The sequence below is a fragment of the Dromiciops gliroides genome, chromosome 3, assembly GCF_019393635.1.
Source record: "Dromiciops gliroides isolate mDroGli1 chromosome 3, mDroGli1.pri, whole genome shotgun sequence".
Taxonomy (NCBI): Eukaryota; Metazoa; Chordata; class Mammalia; order Microbiotheria; family Microbiotheriidae; genus Dromiciops; species Dromiciops gliroides.
In genome coordinates, this window is record NC_057863.1 from 267,290,601 (window position 1) to 267,312,641 (window position 22,041).

Sequence of the window (22,041 nt, forward strand, 5' to 3'; positions counted from 1 at the left end):
CACACTTGGGCTCCTAGTAGTCAGGCACAACTAGAACATTTAGTTTGCCTTTACTGGGCCATGTTTTAAAATAATTTTAAACTGTCCTTCAAAGCAGTGACCTTGGAAGTGATTTATTCCAATGATGTGGCTGCTGTTCAAAATATTTTTTGGACTTCTTTGGAAATTGTCATCAGTTTGCATAGCATACTCTATTGAACATATGCATTGTATGTAGAAGGTATTTAATAAATGACAGATAAGTAAAAGAGTAGATGGGTGGATGAATATCTTTACCAATAGAAAAGTTTTGTCTTTTAAGGGAGAAATTGATTTTTGTGAATTGGCAAAAGTCATCGGAAGTCAGGTCAGATGAATTTTTGGTGATCAAGCTGCTTAATATATTCTTTGGTTCAAAAGGAAACATAACTCAAATGTGCTGAGTCTGATTCCTTGTATGGCTCATAAACTGCATGCAAACATTTCCAAAACATAAATTCCAAAACTGTTTTGAGCAAAGCCAGCCAATTCCTTGTTTGAGAAAAGGAAATATTGCATTAGAGCTACTTTGAAAGCAACATTAATTTGGATGCATGTTGAAAAATCAGGTCCATTATTGTCCTGTACTGCACCTTTTATTGCAGAGCTGAAACTTTTCTACTTGGAGGTTATGGGCTTTTCTTAAAATATTTATACTTTAAAAAATGATTTAGTGTCCATTCATGCACCAAAGGTAATTCATTTCTTTTTCGATAGGTGTAATCAGTATGTTTTTCCTTCCACCAATGCAAAAATTTACTTCCTTTTATCTTTTAAAGGTTTATCCCATTTCTCCCCTCTAGTTTCAATTAGAAGTATAACCCCTCTTCTATGTGTTAGCTTTTCAGATTCTTAAACACATCTATCATGTTCCCCTTAAGTCTTCTCTTTTCCAGATTGAACATTGGTAGGTCTTTTAACTAATCCTTTTTTGCATAGTCTTGATACCCATCTTTGAATGTTCTCCAATTTGTCAATGTTTTTCCTAAAATATATCGCTCCAAATTGAATACAATACTCTACGTGTGGTATGACCAGGGTAGTGCATGGTGACATAATAATCTTCCATGATCTAAACATTATCTCTCTCTGAAAATGCAATCTAATACTTCATTAGCTTTTTTGGCTACCATGTTCCATTGTTGATTCATTTTGAGCTCCCAGTTTACTTACTCAATGACTCCCTGGTCTCTCCAGGATCAAAAATAAAACCCTATTCTTGATTTTTAAAGCCCTTCAAAACTAGGCTCTTTCTTACCTTTGCAGTCTTCAAATTATCAGTGGACCTTGACTAGTGAAACTGGCTTTATTTCTGTCATTGATTTTTTTGTGTGTGTATGTGGAGACTAGGGTGTCAGGGACATAGCAGGAAAATCACATTAGTAGGTATGTGGAAAATGGATTGGAATAGGCAGACATTTTTGACAGGAAAGCAACTTTCAGGCTATAGCAATGGTCTAGGTATGTGGGTAATAAGGGCCTGTACCAGGGTGTGGAGTAGCAAATGAAGTAAAAAGGCCATAAAAGAGAGATGTGAAAGTAGGAAGGACAAGACTTGGCAACTGACTGGATATGTGGAGTGAGTGAGAATAAGGAGTAGAGGATGTCACTAAGCATGTGGGCCTCAGCAACTGTGAGAATGGTGACCCCAACAGAAACAGTAAAGTTTGGGAGAAGGGAGGGTTAGGGGGTATTGATGATAAGTTCTCTTTTATACATGTTGCATTTGGACTGTCTATCTAGTTAAGATATCCAATGGGAAGTTGATGATACAAGTCTAGTAGTCAGGAGACACAGGGTTGGATAAATAAATCTGAAAATCCTTTGCATAGAACTATAATTGAAGTTATGAGATCACTAAGTGGAATAATAGAGGGAAAAGAGAGGAGGGCTTAGGACAGAGCCTTGGGACAGATACCCACAGTTCCGGAGTATGACCTGGAGATAGAGCAACCAAAGGAAACAAAAGTAGTCCAATAGGTGGGAGAAAAAGAAAAAAAAACTGGAGTAAACAATGTTATGAAAACCCAGAAAGGAGAGAATATATAGATGAAGATGGTGATTAGAAGTGTCAAAAGCTACAGAAAGGTCAAAATAGATGTGTTTGAGAAAAGGCCATTATATTTTACAGAATTTAGAGCAAGGGAGTTATGAACTCTTCTAGATGGGAATTTTAAAGAATCTACATAAAGATATATTTCTCAGCAACACATTGCACCTATAAAAATAGACCCTACTAGAGCACATAGAAATATAAAAATTAAAAAAACATATACCATTTGTAGTCCATAATGCAATAAAATAACAATCAGTATGAAAAGTATGAGCAAAATATCAACACATGAATTGAGAGTTAATAATTATATCCTGAACAAAAGAATACTAATGAACAACCCATATATAATAATTACTACTTTGCGGGCAGCTAGGTGGCGCAGTGGATAGAGCACCGGCCCTGGATTCAGAAGTACCTGAGTTCAAATCCGGTCTCAGACACTTAACACTTACTAGCTGTGTGACCCTGGGCAAGTCACTTAACCCCAATTGCCCTGCAAAAAAAAAAAATTACTACTTTGCAAAAGATAAAAATGAGGAGATATATAAATATTTCTGGGATGAATATAAAGTAGTCTTCAGAGTAAAAATTATATACCTACAAATAAAAAAAGAGAGAAGATAAATGAACTGAATATGTAACTTTTCAAATTAGTGTAACAACAAACAAATAAATCCAAGTTGAAAAGAGGAAATCTTGAAAATTAGAGAAATAAATAAGTAGGGGGAAAACTATACAACTGATACACAAAGTACACTAATGGACTTTATTAACTTTTAGAGACAGCTAGTGGCACAAGATAGACCTGAATCTCAAGTTTTTAGCAATATATATGGTAACCGTACAAATAAATATGGCAATAAATTATATGTGCTAACAGCCAGGATTAGCCTAAAGTTAGGTCAAGGAGAGAAGACCTTGCTGAATGTAAATATGGAACAAGAGAGTGCCCCAAACAAACTTCTTGATATATCTTTTAGCTAAGATCTAATTTCCCTTTGTGCTCATACCAAAAATCTTAGGCATCAGACAGACTTATCATTAAGAATTCTTTCACTTAGAGCAAGATGAGGGACAGGGTCCTAGCAATGGATGCAGAGGTGCAGTGACCCAATTCAAAGTTATCCTTAAATCAGGTACTAAAGTAATCAGCTACCTTAGTAGCTGTGGTGGTACAACAGAAGTGATAAGTAGGATAGCATAGGTGTAGTCCCACTGGGAGGGAAGGAGTCTTGGCTCCTGGAGAGTGTGCCCTACTTTCAACTGCACTATGCTAAATAGAGAAAACAGATACAGAAAATTTTCCCTGCAAGATTCTGAACTGGCACTGCATTTATTTCTTACTCCTGTTTCAAAGTTTTAGAACAACTCCCCTCATAGGCGGTCCGACTCGCTCCCACAAATGTATTATAATGTTAATGCTGTGGTCATGGTAGACTGATGGTAGCTAAAGTGAAGAACCACAAAGTACTCTTCTATTTCTGTGGCCCTGTCAAGCTTTTCATCTGCAGCCAGCTTCAAGGTTTCTAAAGTCACAAACTTTGGGAACAGTCACTTAAAGAAACTGCTCTAATGACAGACACAGTCCTGGAGTTCATAGAATCTTATGTTTAAACCAGTTGAGGTGCTTTGAATTTTGTTTCAGTAATGACCAAGGATTCCCAATGACCTAAATGTTTGTTTCAATCATAACTTCAAAGAATATGTCACTTTTCTCTTGACTTACCATAGGGATGATTCTGTCTCAAATATGCAAATATGGTCATCTGTATTTCAAAAGGCTAAATGTAGAAATGGCATCAAGAATGGCATTTATACACAGGTGATACAAAACCTTAAGTCCTAAAACTGCCCTAATACTTTTGGGAACCCTTTATCAGGGCTGTGATTTCCAAAGAGATTCTTTCTGAATTTAAGAACTCTTAAAGAAAGTCCCTCCAGCCCTTGAGAATGCATCTATACCTCATATCCTCTTATTCCAATAGAATTATAAAACAGCACTCTTTTCCTATTCCATGAAAGCACTTGATGTCCCCAACCCCTAACAGAATAATGCTTAAAGAAATTTTAAGTGAGGACTATCATTATATTGATAGACATTGATTTTCTCCATTTGAGAACAAATGGTTACAATGTTCTGTAATTAATCTCAGGATTGTTTTTGTTTGTTTTGGGGGGTTTTGGTTATGGACATGGATTTTTCAACCTTCTATTTAGTGGTGCAGAGAATTCTCAGGATCTACCATTAGAGTTTTCCCCAAGCACCGAAAGGTTAAGTGATTTGCCTAAGGTCATACAGCCTATATGTTTCAAAGGCTGGACTTTGAAACACAGGTGTTTTTGACTCCAAGGCCAGTTATGTATCCACAACTCACTGTTAGTTCTTCAGCACATAGTTTAATCAATCCAAAATCACTGATGCTAAAGACATCTGTCCTTTATATGATAGTTTTTTAAAAAATTCTTTGAAGTGGTAACTAGATGGTGCAGTAGATAAAGCATGAGCTCTGGATTCAGGATGACCAGAGTTCAAATCTGGCCTCAGACACTTGACACTAACTAGCTGTGTGACCCTTGGCAAGTCACTTAACTCTCATTGCCCCACCCCCCAAAATGATTTGAAGACTTGTATTTCATGTCTTGCTGACATAACACTAGTAGAATGTTGGTGTCTTTGTATTCATAGAAGGCTTAATATCAATAAAAGCATTTGGGAATGTCCTAAAGTCAAACCAGTCTGCTCTTCTCCTCCTCAACTGAATCCAATTCATTGGATTAATTATATAAATTGTTGTAAATGGGCTGTTCATCTAAATGCATATTTAGAATGTAACAGACATTCTTTATCTACTTGGTATTTTCTTTGTGGATCAACACAGATCTTTTGACTGATTATAAATCTTTTCTAGTATGTCTGATAATGTCCTATTAATTTATGCTCTCAGTATAATAACCCAAAATGGGAGAATCTGGAAGAGTTTATCATCTACAGAAAGTCTCTTTTCAACATGGACCCTCTGCTATATCTCCTCCAATACAGTTTACCTTTGGTAGGCAGGCATGTACCTGTTTTATGCATTGCCTGATGTTTATGATCAGAAGTTCATTGAACAGGTGTGAAATTTAGAGCGCTACCAAACTGTTGAGAAAGATATTTTGCAGGGAAGCTCCGCCATGAGGAGAAAGCATGTGACTTTAGTATCCAGAAGTGACCTTTTCTGGGGTTTCTCAGTGTCAGGAAGTTGTGTCTGCCATCTGTGGGTAGTTGTATCAATCAAAGTTACCAGCCAATTAGCTTGGAGCTGTGTGTGTGTGTGTGTGTGTGTGTGTGTGTGTGTGTGTGTGTGTGTGTATGGCCCTGTTTCCTGTTTCACAAGAGGTTCTGGGAGAACCTGCTGAGGTGAGGGCCTTTTCAGTTTCTGACTTGGGCTTGGCAGGCAAGATGCTGGGGTCACTTAGATAGTTAGATGAGGTTTGATTTTTACCTCTCTCTCCTCACCAACTTCTGATGCACTTTAATAAATACTTAAAAGTCTAAACTCTTGCTGAAGCTTCTAATTTAAGGTCGCTCATTAGATTTTAGACATCATAGCTAGAATTTTAGGCCCTTACACAGGGTTACCCAATAAATAAAATGGGATCTCCTAGAATTCGATTTAAAAAAACAAACTATGGAGATGCTTTCCCAAGAATCCATGGGCCACTGACATAATGAATTGGAGAGTATTAGGGGTATTTTGCAAAGAATTTGGAGTAGAAGAATGAAGTATGATTAAGGGGCAGTAAGTCACGTGGTCTCACATTAAGGTCATGTAGATTTTTGTAGAGTCAAGTACTTACCATCAAATTTATACTTTTCTGTTCACCGCCTCAAAAATTCTGATGATACTCTACTGCAAAATGCAAAACTAAGATTTTTTTTTTTTTTTGTGAGGCAGTTGGGGTTAAGTAACTTGTCCAGGGCCACACAACTAGTAAATGTCAAGTGTCTGAGGCCGGATTTGGACTCAGGTCCTCCTGAATCCAGGGCCAGTGCTTTATCCACTGTGCCACTTAGCTGCCCTGAAAACTAAGATTTTTAAAAGGCATTTTTCAATCTCAAAGTTCTTACTATTACAGGTATTATTTATATATTTTAGTGAGAGCAAAAGGTTTTTAAAAATTGTTAGTGAAGCTTTATTTAAATTTTTTGAATTTCATTTTCATTTTATTTTTAAAGAGATGGCATTCTGGGAGGCAGAGGAAAGAGAGATACAATGGGAAATGTAGGTGATGTAAAAAGCAAAACATAGCCATAAGATTTTATTTTAATAAATAACCCACCCCAGGGGTACCTGGATGTCCTTAGCCAGAAATTATTCCAAGCAGGACCTTATCTTATACTGCAGTCTTTATTGAACCTAACCTTTCTGTCATTGCCCCCTTCGTCACTCTTGGGTTTTTTTTGTTTTTTTTGTGAGGCAATTGGGGTTAAGTGACTTGCCCAGGGTCACACAGCTAGTAAGTTTCAAGTGTCTGAGGCTGGATTTGAACTCAGGTCCTCCTGAATCCAGGGTTGGTGACTCTATCCACTGTGCCACCTAGCTACCCATGCCACTTCCTCACTCTTGCCATAATCTTGGTCCTTACCTCTTGCTCACTCCTCTCTTTCTAATGGTGGTGGGCCATTCACCTTCAGATTCCCCACCCTGCAGGTTAGACATTCCATATATCCTAAGGATTTTTAGGCCTTTCCATACAAATATGCTATCTCCAGTTAGAGAATCAGCAAGGCTAAGTTTCTATTTATAGAGCTTACTAGTGCTTGACATATATTAAAAGCTTAATAAATAATTTTTCATTCATTCATAAAACAGATAAGTGGTTATTAAAATAATCTTTTTAAGAAGAGACACTTGAATGGTTTCATTAAGAGAAACCATGTCAAAGTAATTTTATCTTTTTTTAGTAGCATTAAGATGGCAGAAGAATATCAGACAATACATCCTGATTTTAGCAAGGTGTTGAATGAAAAATTTCATAATAGACTTTTTGACAAGAGAGATAAACATATACTGAATGATAAGATAGGTAGGGCAATTAATATCTGGTTTGGAGAATATTATTGGAATTCATATCAACCTATATGTAAATGCCTAGCCAAATGTCACAAATTTATCTTTGGCTCCACTGTTTTCAATATTTTTATAAGTAACTAAATTGAAGACATAGAAGATATTCTCCAACAGTTTGCAAATGACACAAAGATAAAGGGGGAAGTCAATTAATTGAATAATATAATCAAGTTTGAAAATTATCCTCAGATAACCTGGATTCCAGATCTAGCCTGCTATGTGCTATTGATAAAAATTTAGGCAAAATTTTCTCCAAGTCTCAGTTTCTTCACCTACAAAATGAAAAGGTAGAAGAGATGATTATCAATATTCTTCCATCTCTAAATCCTATTCTTTGAACAGACTGCAATGTTGTGCCCAAATTAGCAAGATGAGATTTAACAAAGATAAATGTAAAGTCCTTAAATTTAGTTTAAAAATTGATTGTACCAATAAAGGAGAGGAGACATATTGGGAACTAAAGGCAGTAAATCATGAAGAGACATTCATAAGTAACTAAAATGTGGATATCCTTTTAGAGAGTCTTATCAGTGAGACAAATACGAAATTACCTGCTTAATACCATTTGGCTTGTATGAGGTATAAAGAGAAAAAATAATTAAGGCCATTAACTTTCACTTGGACAGCAGTTTGCTTATCTGAAATCAGAAATAGAAGTCATAATATGTATATGAGTTTGAATTAACCTAAAATTTGCCTGTAATTGGACCTGTTGGTAGATAGGCAAATATTTGCAAATTGACTAGTTTCTTCATGTGGGCTATGCTGGAGTGTGTGTGTGTGTGTGTATGTGTGTGTGTGTGTGTGTGTGTGTATCTACCATCATGAAAAAAACCACCCAACAAACCTCTCTCTTATTATTGTAGAATACCTAAAATGGTTTGCAAATTACTTGGAACAAGCAATAATTTTGATATAGTTTCAGTTTGTGACAGCAATGGTCATGCATGTGTGGTTCTGTGGATAATAGGCTGGCTCAGAATGCCTGACCTTGACCAGTTGAAACTGAACAAAGTTGGTTTCCCCAAGTTTAGTTAGTTTTCTGTCAGTTGGGTACTGTATTTCATGCAATGCACACGTTTCTTTATTCTCTTTTTCTGTGTTTTTAATTCTGTGGTTTTTAAGAATGGATATTTCTCCAAGGAAATGTACAAATGTTGTAGCTCTTAAAAAGAAAACTTCAATAAATATTAGATATTTTACAATGGCTGATGGGGTGGGGAAAACAAGCATTTCAAGGATTATTTTAGCCCCCAATGAAACACAGTTATGTGCACTAAAGTGCAAAAGAAAAGTATGGGGGGGGTGGCTAGGTGGCACAGTGGATAAAGCACTGGCCCTGGATTCAGGAGTACCTGAGTTCAAATCTGGCCTCAGACACTTGACACTTACTAGCTGTGTGACCCTGGGCAAGTCACTTAATCCCCATTTCCCAGCAAAAAAAAAAAAAAAGAAAAAGAAAAGAAAAGTATGGTAGATAGTAACAACAGTAACAACAAAAATAAATACTAATAATTGACAAACTGTTTCTGTAAAACAGCCTAATTGACCTTCAAAAAAGAAGAAAAGAAATCCAGAGGGAAATGGCAGCTAGAGGCCTTCTTGTTGACTCCTCTGAAAGGTAGAGTATGCTTCTTAAAATGGAAAGGATAGCAAGATGAGTTTTTAAAAAATCAACAGCTGCTAACCATTGCAATTAAAAAAACCCAAACTTTTCAAGGCAAGGCAATTCAAAGACTGGAGTACTGAAGATTGGAAACAGATAATTTTTACTGATGAAGCTCACCTTTTCATTCAAGGTTGTATTAAAACCAGTTTCACATGTCAACATAAGCCTATAAGATCTGGACCTTTTCAACCCCTTCAGAATGATAATAATCCCTAAATGGAGATGATATTGCTATATAACATTGAACCATTGGACATATTGCAAAAGACTTGGAAATTTATCCAAGAAATGGAGGTTGGAAATAAGCATGCCTCAGTGGTCTGGTGAATTGCCTTATTTAAATCTTATTGAAAAACTATGGCTATAATCAAGGCTAAATTTGGGGAAATTGACTGTTAAAGGTAAACTTGATATTCAATATGGTGAAGTATGTTTTCATGAAGAATTAACTAAATTATTGATGAAGAATTAAAGAATATATTTCAAGATCTTGTGAATGCAATGTGAATGAGGGAAGTCAAAGGGAATAAACATTTATATAGTACCTTCTATGTGCCATGTACTATGCTAAGTGATTATTACAAATATCTCATTTGATCCTCACAACAGCACTGTGAAGTAGGTGTTATTATCATCAGCATTTTATAGTTGAGGAAATCAAGCCAAACAGAAGTTAATTGAATTGTCAAGGGTCACACATCTATTAAGTGCTCAAGGTCAGATTGAACTCAGGCCTTCCTGACTTCAGGCCCAGTACATTGTGCCACCAGCTAGACACTATATTTTATTTAAAAATAAATGCAGCAGACAACATATATATATATATATATCTTTTAGAAGGTTTTTTAATGTAAAAAGGTTATAAAGTTCATTATTTCAGTTAGTTCAATTATTTTACTATAACCTAAGCCTCAAAGCTTAGGTAGGAGACTCTCCCCTCATATGTAGAGATCAATGTTGTGTACCTACATAAGGGACAGGGCAGAGTTGGTGAGAAGGGAGAGAAGAGACCTCTAGTTTCTTTGATCTCTTTGGACTCTGCAGTGACTTTGGGCTCTTTGATCTCTTTGGGTATTTCTGACTTCCAGCTTTGAGTAAGAAGATGGATGATACTAACCCCACTTCAGGTTGATGAAGTGAGAAAAAACTCTGGAAAGAAGCCAATATGTGGAACTTTGATCTTGTCTACATTCCCAGATTGCTAGGCAAGAGAATTCAGGGAATTTCTCCTTGGGTAAGATCTGAGCTTCTCTCTCTTGGCTTTGCTGAGTTACCTCACTCTCAATGAAAGATTCCCTTCACTCAGTATGGTCTGGTATATATTTTCTTAAGCATACTTTCTCTGATTTCTGTTTTTTATCAACTTGGACAAATGGGTTTCTTTGCTATTTCCTATATGTATTTATTGTAAAATGGAGAAAGCAGTCAACTCTTGGAAATGGAACTTAAGGTCCTTCTTTACCTATTAAAGAATAGAGATTAGGATTTTAGATTGAACTTAAGAACTATATCTCCATGACTAATAATGTTTAAGGAAGTAGATAGATATAATTCTAAGCCAGTATCCCTTTCTCTGAGGAAAGCAGAAAGAGTGGGTAGCAGCCTCTGGTCCCAACCTTGTGCTTCTCCTCCTAGCAGGAAACAAGGAGTCTTCCCTGGAGAAGGATGAAGGGAGGAGATGCTAGAGTTATATCTGTTCTGTCTTTTTGAGCCACACACATGACAACCTACATGCTGCATGGGGGAATGGGAAAAACATAACTGCAATGGTATACAAATCAATTTGGATAAAGTAGTACTTTACTGTATTCAAATTGCTTTGTGTAACATTGTGCTTCTATTAAAGTCCTGCCTCAATGAGGCATTAGAATGTATAACCCTGAATTATTATACTAGGGGAGTTTAAGATCTGCCAGATACTATTGAACTGAATAGAACTTGAGGGTGAGCTTGCCAATAAAAATGGTGTCTACCTATCAAAGTGATGAATTCTATATTGCCTAAAAATGATGGGGAATGTTATGGTATAACAACTGTGGGCATAGCTGTATATTTAAAGAAATCCATTGCTATAATGGCAGGGTCACAGTCCAACTGGTTAATTGAGAAAAGAGGGCTAAAAGACTATAAAAAAAAGAAATATTTTAAAAAGAAAAGGAATATTCAGAAAATCAAGTCACCAACAAGTCAGCATTTATTTATCACTAACTGTGTGCCAAGCACTATGTTAAGTGCTAGAAATATAAATGCAAGCAGAAAGACAATTCTTGCCCTCAAGGAGCTTACATTCTAAAAAAGGGTGATAACACATAAAAGGAAGCTAAAAATCATAGTTGGTGGAATATTAAGGTGCTTAGTAAAGAGGCATGGTAGAAAAAGTTCGTAATACAGAGTGCTGTCTGGAGAGGAATGAAGATATGTTTGGATTGGGCATCCTCCTCAAAATGGAGGCTCTGGGAGGAAGTAGCCAATAAGAGAGAGAGGTGACAGAGTCAGAAGATACTTTCAATGTAAGAAGTCCAAGGGTAGAGAGAAACTTCTGGGAAAAAGAGGTTTCTGTGATATGACAGAGAAAGCCCCGAGGGTCAGGAGTGCAGGGCAGATGGAACTTGTGGAACTGGCCAGGAATCCTTTCTTTTTTCCCCTCCTTTTGAGCAATGGACATATGATTAGAAATCTCAATGTCGTCCAAAAGTAGCAGCTAGCCACACAATTAGTATTCTCGGGAGATGTGGCTAACATCTGCTAGCAACCAAAAAGGTAACATACCTTTCAAGCATGAATTCTCATGCCTAATGAATGACCTGACACAAGGTAACTTCAATGTTGCTGACCTTCTCGAGCTATTTCCATTCGCATCTTGGAAAAGAGAGTCCCAAGAGCATAACAATCTGCAATGTTCTACATACTGACATAACTGCAGCTTTACACTTTGAGCAGATCAAAGGCTTTCTGCCTGTGGTTAGGTAATATCATCTGCCCAAGCTATTTTTTCATGTTGGGAAATTCTTAGACATTACCAGCTGCTTAGGAACATCATATTTTTGCTCAGTCATTAAGTCTATGATCATTTATTAAGTGCTTACTATGTGTAAGGCCCTGATTCAGCAACATAACTCTACTAGCTTATTTCTGTAGTCTCTCCCTCAGTTTTATTATAATATAAGGTGTTAAACCATCAGGTCCTCTTCCCCTAGAGCTGACCATCTAAAAAAACCCATCATTACAAAGTTTCATTACACAAAGAAACACCCGTTCTGTTTATTTGCTTTTAGATTTGCTTCTAGAGGCCTCAGGGAGGAAGCGTATATTATTTTTCCCCTTCTGGAAGAAAGACAAGGAAGACATATGATCCTCCTACAGAGCGATACCTGCATGTGAGATCATCATCAAGAATCTACAAAACCATAACCAACTCCTTCTTTACCATCTGCCAAGTTCTGTCTTTAGCAAGATGGTATTTCTCAGGGTGAACATGTGTCTAAAAGTAGAGAGAACAACAAACTTTCATAAGTTTTCATCCTTTTGCATTAAAGGATGTGGAACTGCAAGGCACCTTGGGGATGATTTGTCGAATCAATCTCATTTTACACATAAGGACCCAGAGGCTCAAAAAGGTAACTTGTCTAAGGCCATAAAGGTTGGAATTGTCAGAGCAAGAAAACAGAACCAGTGCCTCTTATTCTAAACCCAGGGCTGCTTATACTGCTCTTAAAGAATGAACTCATTAGCCAATGTTTGAAACCTTCAGCATGCATTTTGAATGGTTATCCATTTCTCTCCCATTATTCTCAGCACAAGAGCATTCAGAATGATTTTCTTGATAAATATAGGACTCACCATTTAATATGAAGAATGGCAGAAAGTTCTGGAAGCTCTGTTGAGCAACTATGTATTTTTTTTTCTAAAACTGCCTTGCAAAGCATATTAATTTTATTCTGTCATTGACTATTGCTTTCAATTGCTTTGTCTCGTAAGCATCTATTATCTAGAAGGGCAATAGTAAGTGTGGCAGAATTGATTTCAAATGTATATTGCCAGTGAAATATTAAACCCTATTGATTTGAAGTTCACGATTAGTGGCATATCGAATACTCTGCATATTTGGGGGGTGGGTGGTTTCATTTCTTGGTTCTCTCAGCTAAGGAATAAGCAGAAGTCTATCTTTCTGCATGTTTTTAGCTACATTTTTCCAAGTCAGCCTTCCTAAAAACTTTCTTGTTCTGTGTTTATAAACTGGTCAATTTATTCTCTCAAATTTCCATTAATGACTAACAGGTATTTTTTTAGGATGACATATTTTTAAATCTTTTATAATGCAGTTCACCTCACTTTTCTTTACATTCTCCATGTTTATTAAGATTTAAATTTTTTACTCTGAACATGACAAAAATAAACAAATATGAACATTTATATATACCAAGTAGAACAGAGAAAAAGGATAACATGAAACTGTGAAACTTTAATAATACAACTTCTTTGTTTTTAAAAATTATATACTAAATTCGGGGGCAGTTAGGTGGCACAGTGGATAAAGCACTGACCCTGGATTCAGGAGGACCTGAGTTCAAATCAGGCCTCAGACACTTAATGCTTACTAGCTGTGTGACGCTGGGCAAGTCACTTAACCCTCATTGCCCCACAAAAAGAAAAAAAGAAAAAAAGAAAAAATTATATATATATATACACTAAATTCAACATGCTGGTTCCAAAACCATCTTGTTTTCTCCCTTTTGCCTTATGTATTTTCTTTTGTGAGTTAAAAAATGCTTATCAATAAACCTTTCCTATTTTACTTTTTGGCATCATTATCACTGGCCCCACCCAAAAACATTTTATCATTTCCTGCCCAAAAACCTCCCTTGTAACAAATAATCATAATAGAAAAACAATCTATTGTTCATGTATGAAAATGTTTTTTTTTCTCATTCTGTATCTTTAGTCTATAGTCTTTCTGTAAAGAGTTAGGGATCAAGCTTTCTCAATCTGAGAAAACATAAGGTATAACATCATTTTATGGCAGGGAGGGGGTGCCAGTTCTGCCAACACATATGGCTGCGTTCTTGATTTGGCATCGGGATCAGTACCAGTGGTATCTCTCTTGCCCTAACATGTAGTATAAACCCTAACATATAGTACCAATGGCAGCTCTTAGGCCCCTACATAAAGTGATGCTGTTAGGCCCAACATAGGGGGCAGTGGCAACCTCCATAAGCTCATGGGGAAAGAAGATGCTGATCCATGATGAATATTAGGGATTGTTCAATAAGTGCCATCATTTCTGCTATAGACATGTTGCTGGTGTTAGCTCTTGCTCATCATCATCTCCTTACAGGAGGAGACTCACTATGAATTACAAATATTTGACATTATCCACAATATGTACTAGATCGGGGGAAGATGAATACAAGGATTTCCTATTTTTGTTCTTCATTATTTGGTTACTCCTTCAGGGGGCTTATGATATTTTATGTTGTCATCTTGTTTTGTCTTTGCTATCTTTCTGGTTTAGTTTCACTTTTCCAGTGTTATTTATGTCAGCCTTCTCCTATCTCTGACACTCTAGAATAATCCAATAGTGATAAAGTCATCACAGGGGTAGAAAGAACTAAAGAATTTTAAGACCTTGCCACCAAAGAGTCAGGTATATTAGGAAATGATCTACTAGTACTACTACTGCTACTGCTACTACTACTACTACTACCACCACCACTACCAGAACTACTACTACCACTACTATAGACTACGACTATGACTATGACTATAACTATGATTACACACATACACTTATTTGTGTCTAATGATAGCCATCTCTAGGGTAGGGGAAGAAGGCAGAAAAAAAAAGGAGAAAACAGAAATGTGTCTGATAATTTTTTGTATGTTTGAAAGGAACAGCAAGTTACACATAGTAGATTTGCAGTTTCACATGTAATTATCTTTTTTATTTTACTATGTTATGAAAATACTTGTTTTCTTCCATAAGTTAAAAATAAAATTAAGTTAAAAAAAAGGAAATTATCTACCAGAGTCCTCCACCATATAACGAATGCTAGAGTTTTCTAAGGCCCTTTACCACATACCTTAGGGAAGTTTTTCCTTTAAAAACATTGAAACTACCCTTGAAATCTGATTGACTTAGTAGACTAAGGTTCAGGCCATTGATGTAGTTTCCTGGTCACCTGAATAGAAAATCCAGTACATGATGAGTCAGGACCTGATCCTTGAGGCTTCAAACTGGCAGACCTGCAACATAACCAATACCAGAAAGCTGTCTTCATCCGAACCAATGTTTTTTCCTCAGTGAATATATTTTCCCTACTATGAATGCCCTTCTGCTGTGACAGCTAGGTGAATCTCCTGTTAATACCCAGATGAACTATGAGAATCTCATTTCATTTCAGTTTTGAACCTGAGATGGCAGCTGGGCTTGAGCCAGACCTTTTCTGCTACAGCATCAAAACAGAACAAAAACACACTAGGCCCTGCTTTTGTCATATCTTTTACCTCTCTTTGTGACCCTTAAAGACATTAGAATTCTGAAGAGACACTAGTTCCTTCTCCTGCTATTAAGAGAAGAGAGGTAAAGAGAAGTGGAATAAACATTTGTATAGAACCTACAATGTGCCAGGGACTGTGCTGTCACAAAGATTGCCTTATTTGATCCTCAGAACAACCCTTTGAGGCAGATGCTACTATTATTTTCATTTTACAGATGAGAAAACTGAGGCAACCAGAAGTTAAATGACTTGCCCAGGGTCACATAGCTAGTTAGTGTTTAGGGCCCAATTTGAATTCAGATCTTCCTGACTCCAGGTCCAGTGCTCTACCCACTGTGCCACTTAAGTGCTATTAGAATTTATGTGATTCATCATGATTTAGCTCTTTCCAATTCTTCAAGTGTATTTACTATTCTAAGTTTCTATCTACTCCTGTGTTTGCATTTCAACATTTCTAATCAACTCTGGTATTTTCATCAGGAATTCTTAAATGTTCTCATTTCAAATAAATGCCCTCCCCCCCCACCTTCTAATATTACAGGGTATGTTATTCTTTGGAGGAACTTCAGAGAAGAAAAGGAATAGAAAATGTCAGGAAGAAACTATAGGGCAAAGGCAAGAGATGACAGGAAGTAAGAGTGCTCTACTCTGACTCTCAAAATAGCTGTAGAAAACAGGAAAGTCTTCAGTACATTGGGTGGTGTCCCCCTGTGGTTAACTTATGGGAGGAAATAGAACTGAGTTGCATAGGATGGTCAGGCATGGATGAGTAGTGATGTATACTGCTGGAGTTAACTATTTAGTTGATGAAATCACAGGTTTAGTTAGGCATTTTTTGAAGGTATACCTAATTTCCTTCGACAAAATATATGCTTCTTGAGAGAAGGGAATGTTTCTTAGTTATCTTCATATCGCCAACACCTAGTACAATTAATAAATGGTAGGTATTAATGCTTTTTAATCTATCTGTACAAATTCTTTAGAAATCTAAGTGTATTATTTACTTTTCATGTGGGTATATTATTTCTTTAGATATCTTGTTGATTATCAACAAGAAAAAACCTCAAGGAAACTTCTATCAGCATCCAGATCATTAAAATTTTCTATGATTATTATATCTCATCTCATTTTGTAAACTGCATCAGTAAAACATTACCAATATCCTCTACCTGATTCAATGGTATGTGGTGTTACTATGATGATATTATATTTATTTCTTGTTCCTTTAATCCATGCAGAACCATCAAATAGAGGAGCTAAAAGGGAGATCAGTACAACTTATAACTGAGCCAGATACCCTTATATAACATCTCTAATACTTGATTGTCTAGCCTTTGCCTAAAGATCTCCTATGAGACAGCCCAATTTACACTATATAGCCCTATTCATCAATACATTTTTTCCTTATGTCAATTTCAAATCTGTCTTTGCAACTTCTAACCATTCCCTTAGGGCCAAGCAGAAAAACTAATTACTCTTCTACATCACAATGTTTCAAGTACCTGGAGGCAGCTATAAAGTCTGTTGTAGGTCAAACTAAAAATTTGTAGTCCTTTCAATTCAGCAGCATGTTTCAGCAACACCAACCTGCTCATACTCTTCCAGAAATGCTCCAGCTTGTTTATATCTTTCCTAAATGGAGTGTTCAGAACTGAATAAAGTATTTCTGATGTGGCCTGACCAGGGTTGTGATTGGACCGGGATTGGGTAGTACCAGAGTTCTCTCTCTCCACCCCACTCCCATCACCATTTCTCCACCACAGGAATTAGTTTCTCTTAAATGCAAAACTCTTTGGAAACTGACTCCATTATCTAGTAAGTTAGATATTCCTCTAAGTTTTCTGTCACTGATAAATTTCACAAATATTGCATCCATGTCTTGTTAAAGGCATTGCTAAAAATGTTGAACACTACAGAGTCAAGGACAGATGCCCAGGGAGCTTCACTAGTACATTTTGTTCAAACCGGCATTGGTTCATTAATTACTTTGGTCATTCAACCATTTCCAAATCTAGCTAATTATTTTATCATCTAGCCTTCCCTTGCTCACATGCTTAGCATGAGAGATTTTGTTAAGTACCTTGGTGAAATCTAAACATATTATGTCTATATGATTGCCCTGATCTACTAGACTATTTGGCCCATGGAGAAAAAAAAGTCAATGAACTTAGTCTGTTATGATCTCTTTTGGTGAACCCAACCTCACTTTTAATTATCGTTGATTTTTTTTCTAGGTGCTTACAAACCAATTTCTTAATAATGCACAAGTACATACACATATGTACATATATGTGCATGTAGTTTACTTGTTTATAATTTGCAAGCTAGATTTTCTTACTTCTTTTAATAGTTGTGATAATTTCTTGTCACCAGGTTTTTGGCAATCTTTATTATTCTCCAAGACACTTCAAAGATCACCTATTGTGATTGAATACCACTAAATTTCTACTCCTTCCAATCTTTCCTTTGATATTTTTGACCTTCTACTTCCTTACACATTTTATTATTTTGTCTAATTCTATTAAGGTGCACCTTGGGTATTTTAATTATTTAATTTGGATAATGTGAGAAAATGGGTAGTTGTCTCCTCTCAATGTGGATATAACAGTCATACTCCTCCTGACCTTTTTGTAGGACTAAGGTCTCAGATCCCCTCCTCCCCCTCAGGTTGACACAATCACATGGTTCAAGGAGCCCTGGTCTCAATAAGGTCCACTCCAGAGTTGTGTCCATATAAGGAAGTATAAAGTCCACTCCTGAGTTATGCCTATACAAGGAAGAGGGGTGGGAATACTGCGTTCGGATTAGCTAGTTTTTGTGCATAGATTGTAACCCTTGAGTAATCGGACCTGTGATGAAAAAGGGGAGGATCTATTCATGTTAGGAACTAGAGTATAAAACAGGGCCTGCAAGCCCCCTTTCTGGGTACCTACTAGGTGTACACTAAGGTGCCTCCTTCTCATGAGAAGAAAATAAAGAGCCTTTGTCATCTCGCTGCTGAGTTCCTGAGAATTATTGAGAAGAGGATGGATTTTTCCCTCACAGATAATATTGTCATTATTACAATAGCATGGCCCAGATAAGAGTGTGGAATATGTCTGTAATTATTTAGATCTTTCTTGAATTCTGTAAATGCTTTTGGCTCTATTTGCAGAAATCCTGCGTGTCTTGGTTAATCACTCAATCAACCACTGAATCAAGAAACATTTATTAGTTCCTTATAATTTGCAAGGTACTGTCATAGGAACTGGGGATATTAAATGAAATTTGTGGTTATTCTAAATAGAATTTCTCTATCTTATTGTTAATATTTAAAAATGGGGATGACTTTTTTAGATTTATTTTATATTTTGCTGCTTCATTGAAACTGCTAATCTCACATATTTGTTAGTTGTCTAGAGTCTTCTAAGTAAATCATAATGACATATGGAAATAAGAGAGTTTTCTTTATTAGCGAGTGCTTATTCTGTAAATTAATTTTGATTTTTTTGCTATTTGTATGTAAAAAAGATGAATAGTATATGTCTTTGCCTTACCACTCATCTTATGGGGGAAAGTTTGTTTTGTTTTCTGTTACAAATAACATTTTGTTCTTGGTTTTTGATAGATACTTTTTAGTCATTTTAACAGAATATATTTTCATTCTTATTCTTTTTAGTATTTTAAATATAACTGCTATATTTTATAGAAAGCCATTTCTATATCTATTTAATGATTACATTTAGTTATTAATATTCTTTATTAAAGTATTATTTTTCTAATGTTGAGCCATTTTTTCATTACCAGTATATATCCAGCTTGGTCACACTGAATAATATGTTGGGCTATATTTCTTTTTGATAGTATTTTAATTAATATTTTATGTTAATGTCCATTGATATTATTGAGACATACTTAATTTATTCTGCTTTATCCTTATTTATTGCAACTAGAACTGGGCCGTTACTATATCATCAATCCCTTTATTCCTCCCTAATGGATTCCCTATCTCACTCCCCCAGAAGTTGTTCCAATCCTTCTCTTTCTGCTTTATGTCTTCCATATCTCCCCCTCTCCCTTTCTTCTTTTAAAAAATGTACTATTATTTAAAAATTCTTTGTTTTAAGTTTCAAATTGTAAATTCTCTCCCTTCCTCCAGCAACTCCCTCATCCACTGAGAAGGCAGGCAATATAATATCAATCATACATGAGAAATAATGTGCAACATATTTCCATATTTGCTTTGTTACAAATAAAAATCAAGAAAAATAAAGAAAGTGAAAAAATTATACTTCCATTTGCATTTAGAGTTTATCAGTTCATTTTCTGGAGGTGGATAGTATTTTTCATTATGAGTTCTTTGGAATGGCATCATCATAATGATCAGAGTAGCCAAGTCTTTCACAGTTGATCATCTTTACAATATGGCTGTTATCATGTACAATGATCTCTGGGTTCTGCTCACTTTACTCTCCATCAATTTGTATATGTCTTCCCAGGTCTTTCTAAACTTATCCCCCTTGTCATTTTTATAATACAACATTGTTCATCGTATATACCACAACTAGATTAGTCACTCCCTAACTCATGGGCATCTCCCCAATTTCCAATTCTTTGCCACCACAAAAAGAGCTGCTATAAGTATTTTTATACATATAGGTCCCTTTCTTTTTTTCTTTGATCTCTTGAGGATACAGACCTAGTAGTGGCATTGCTGGGTCACAGGGTATGTACAGGTTTAAAGCCCTTTGATCCTAGTTCCAAATTGTTCTCCAGAATAGTTGGACTAATTCACAACTCCACCAACAGTGCATTAGTGTCTTTATTTTTCTATATCACCTCCAACATTTGTCATTCTTTTTCTGTCTTGTTAGCCAATCTGATAGATGTGAAGTGGTACCTAAGAGTTTTAGTTTGTATTTCTCTAATCATTAGTGATTTAGAGCATTTTTATATGACTATAAATAGCTTGATTTCTTCTTCTGAAAACTGCCTGTTTTATATTTTTGACCATTTAACAATTGAGGCATTTATTAGAAAACTTGCTCTAATTTTTTTCTAAGTTTCCTGCTTTCCTTCTAATTTTGGCTTCATTTGGTTTTGTTTGCTATGTCCAGCTTCATATTTTTTCATGTTGTTGTCTTTAGAGCTCATTTTAGGGGTCTGCAAGTATTCAGTGCTTCCATGGTGGTGAGATCCAGGGAGAGATCTGGTCATTCCTTTCCTGGTCTGTGCTCTGATCTTTACTCAGGAAAGGTCCCTGTTCCCCTGAAGCTGCAAACACTAGTGTTTCTTTCAGTCCTGGAATAGTGACCAAGTCTCCTGTTCCCTTGCAACCACAGGCACTAGTGCTCTTCTCTGCCCTGGAACTGCTACAAGGGCTCCTCCTTTGTGAGGAAGCACAAGCACTCTTCTCCACCATGGAACTTCAACCCAGTATTGTGTATGGTCAATTCAGTTGCCAAATAGCACCTGGTCCTGTATCCGGTGTCCACTCAAGGTCCCCTATAATCTTTCTGACCAGTCATCAAATCCTCTTACCATCTCCGGGCTGAGATCTCCCAAAGTTGCTGCTGTTGCTGCCTCTATTCATGCTGCTATGAAGTATGTACCAGGCTGGCCCTCACCCCACTGTTACAGAACTTTCCTGCGAATCTCCTAAATTGTCTGAGGTTAGAATAAAATCTCGTCTGAGCTGTTGTTGGTTATGCTGCACCAGAAATTTATTAGATGCATTAATTTAAAGTTTTTTTTTTTTGGGGGGGGAGGAATATTAGAAGTATTTACCTGGGTTTCTGCTTCTATTCCACCATCTTAGCTTTACACCAAAAAAATTTAGACTATTCAATGGGCTGTCCTCACATTTTCTTTTTCTCAAAATGCCTTGGCATCATTATGCACTATCTTTTCCTTTCCTTTAGTCTCTTCTAATGAGGTAGCTCTTTTCATTGCCAAGATCAATCCTTCCATTTGTGTCCTTTAACCTATTTTCTCCTGACTTCTTCAAACAGATTGTAATCTTAAATATCCTCCCCCTCTCTCTACTCTTTAACCTCTCATTACCTACTAGTTCCTTTCTTATTACTTTCAAACATGCCCAAGTTGCTCCATAATGAAAAAAAAGATGTCATTAGGCCCTTCTACCCCCATAAACAATATTCCTATAATTATCCTCAATTTCTCAACAAAACTCCTAAAAGTTGTCTAGATTCTTTGTCTCCATTTCCTGACCTCTCACTCCTCATCCCTTTGCAATTTGTCTTATCACATCTTCCTTCACTCAACTGATGCTGTTCTTTCCAAATTTACCAATGATCAATCTCTCTCTCCCTCTCTCTTTCTCTCTGCCAATGACTTGTCTATGGTCACACAGCTAGTAAGTGTCAAGTGTCTGAGGCCGGATTTGAACTCACGTCCTCCTTAATCCAGGGCTAGTACTTTATCTACTGCTCTACCTACCTGACCCCAGTGATCTCTTAATTGCCAAAATCTAATAGTCTTTTTTAGTCCACATTCTTCTCAACCTATTTGTTTTATTTGACACTACTGACTACCCTCCCCTCCTGTATACTCTCTCTCTTTCCTCTCAATTTTCATGACACTATCTTTGCTTTTCTTACCTTAAAATTCTTTCTCAGTATCTGTTTTTGGCTCTTCATATGTATCACACTCATTTTTTAGATGTTTCTTAAGGCTCTGTCATTGGTT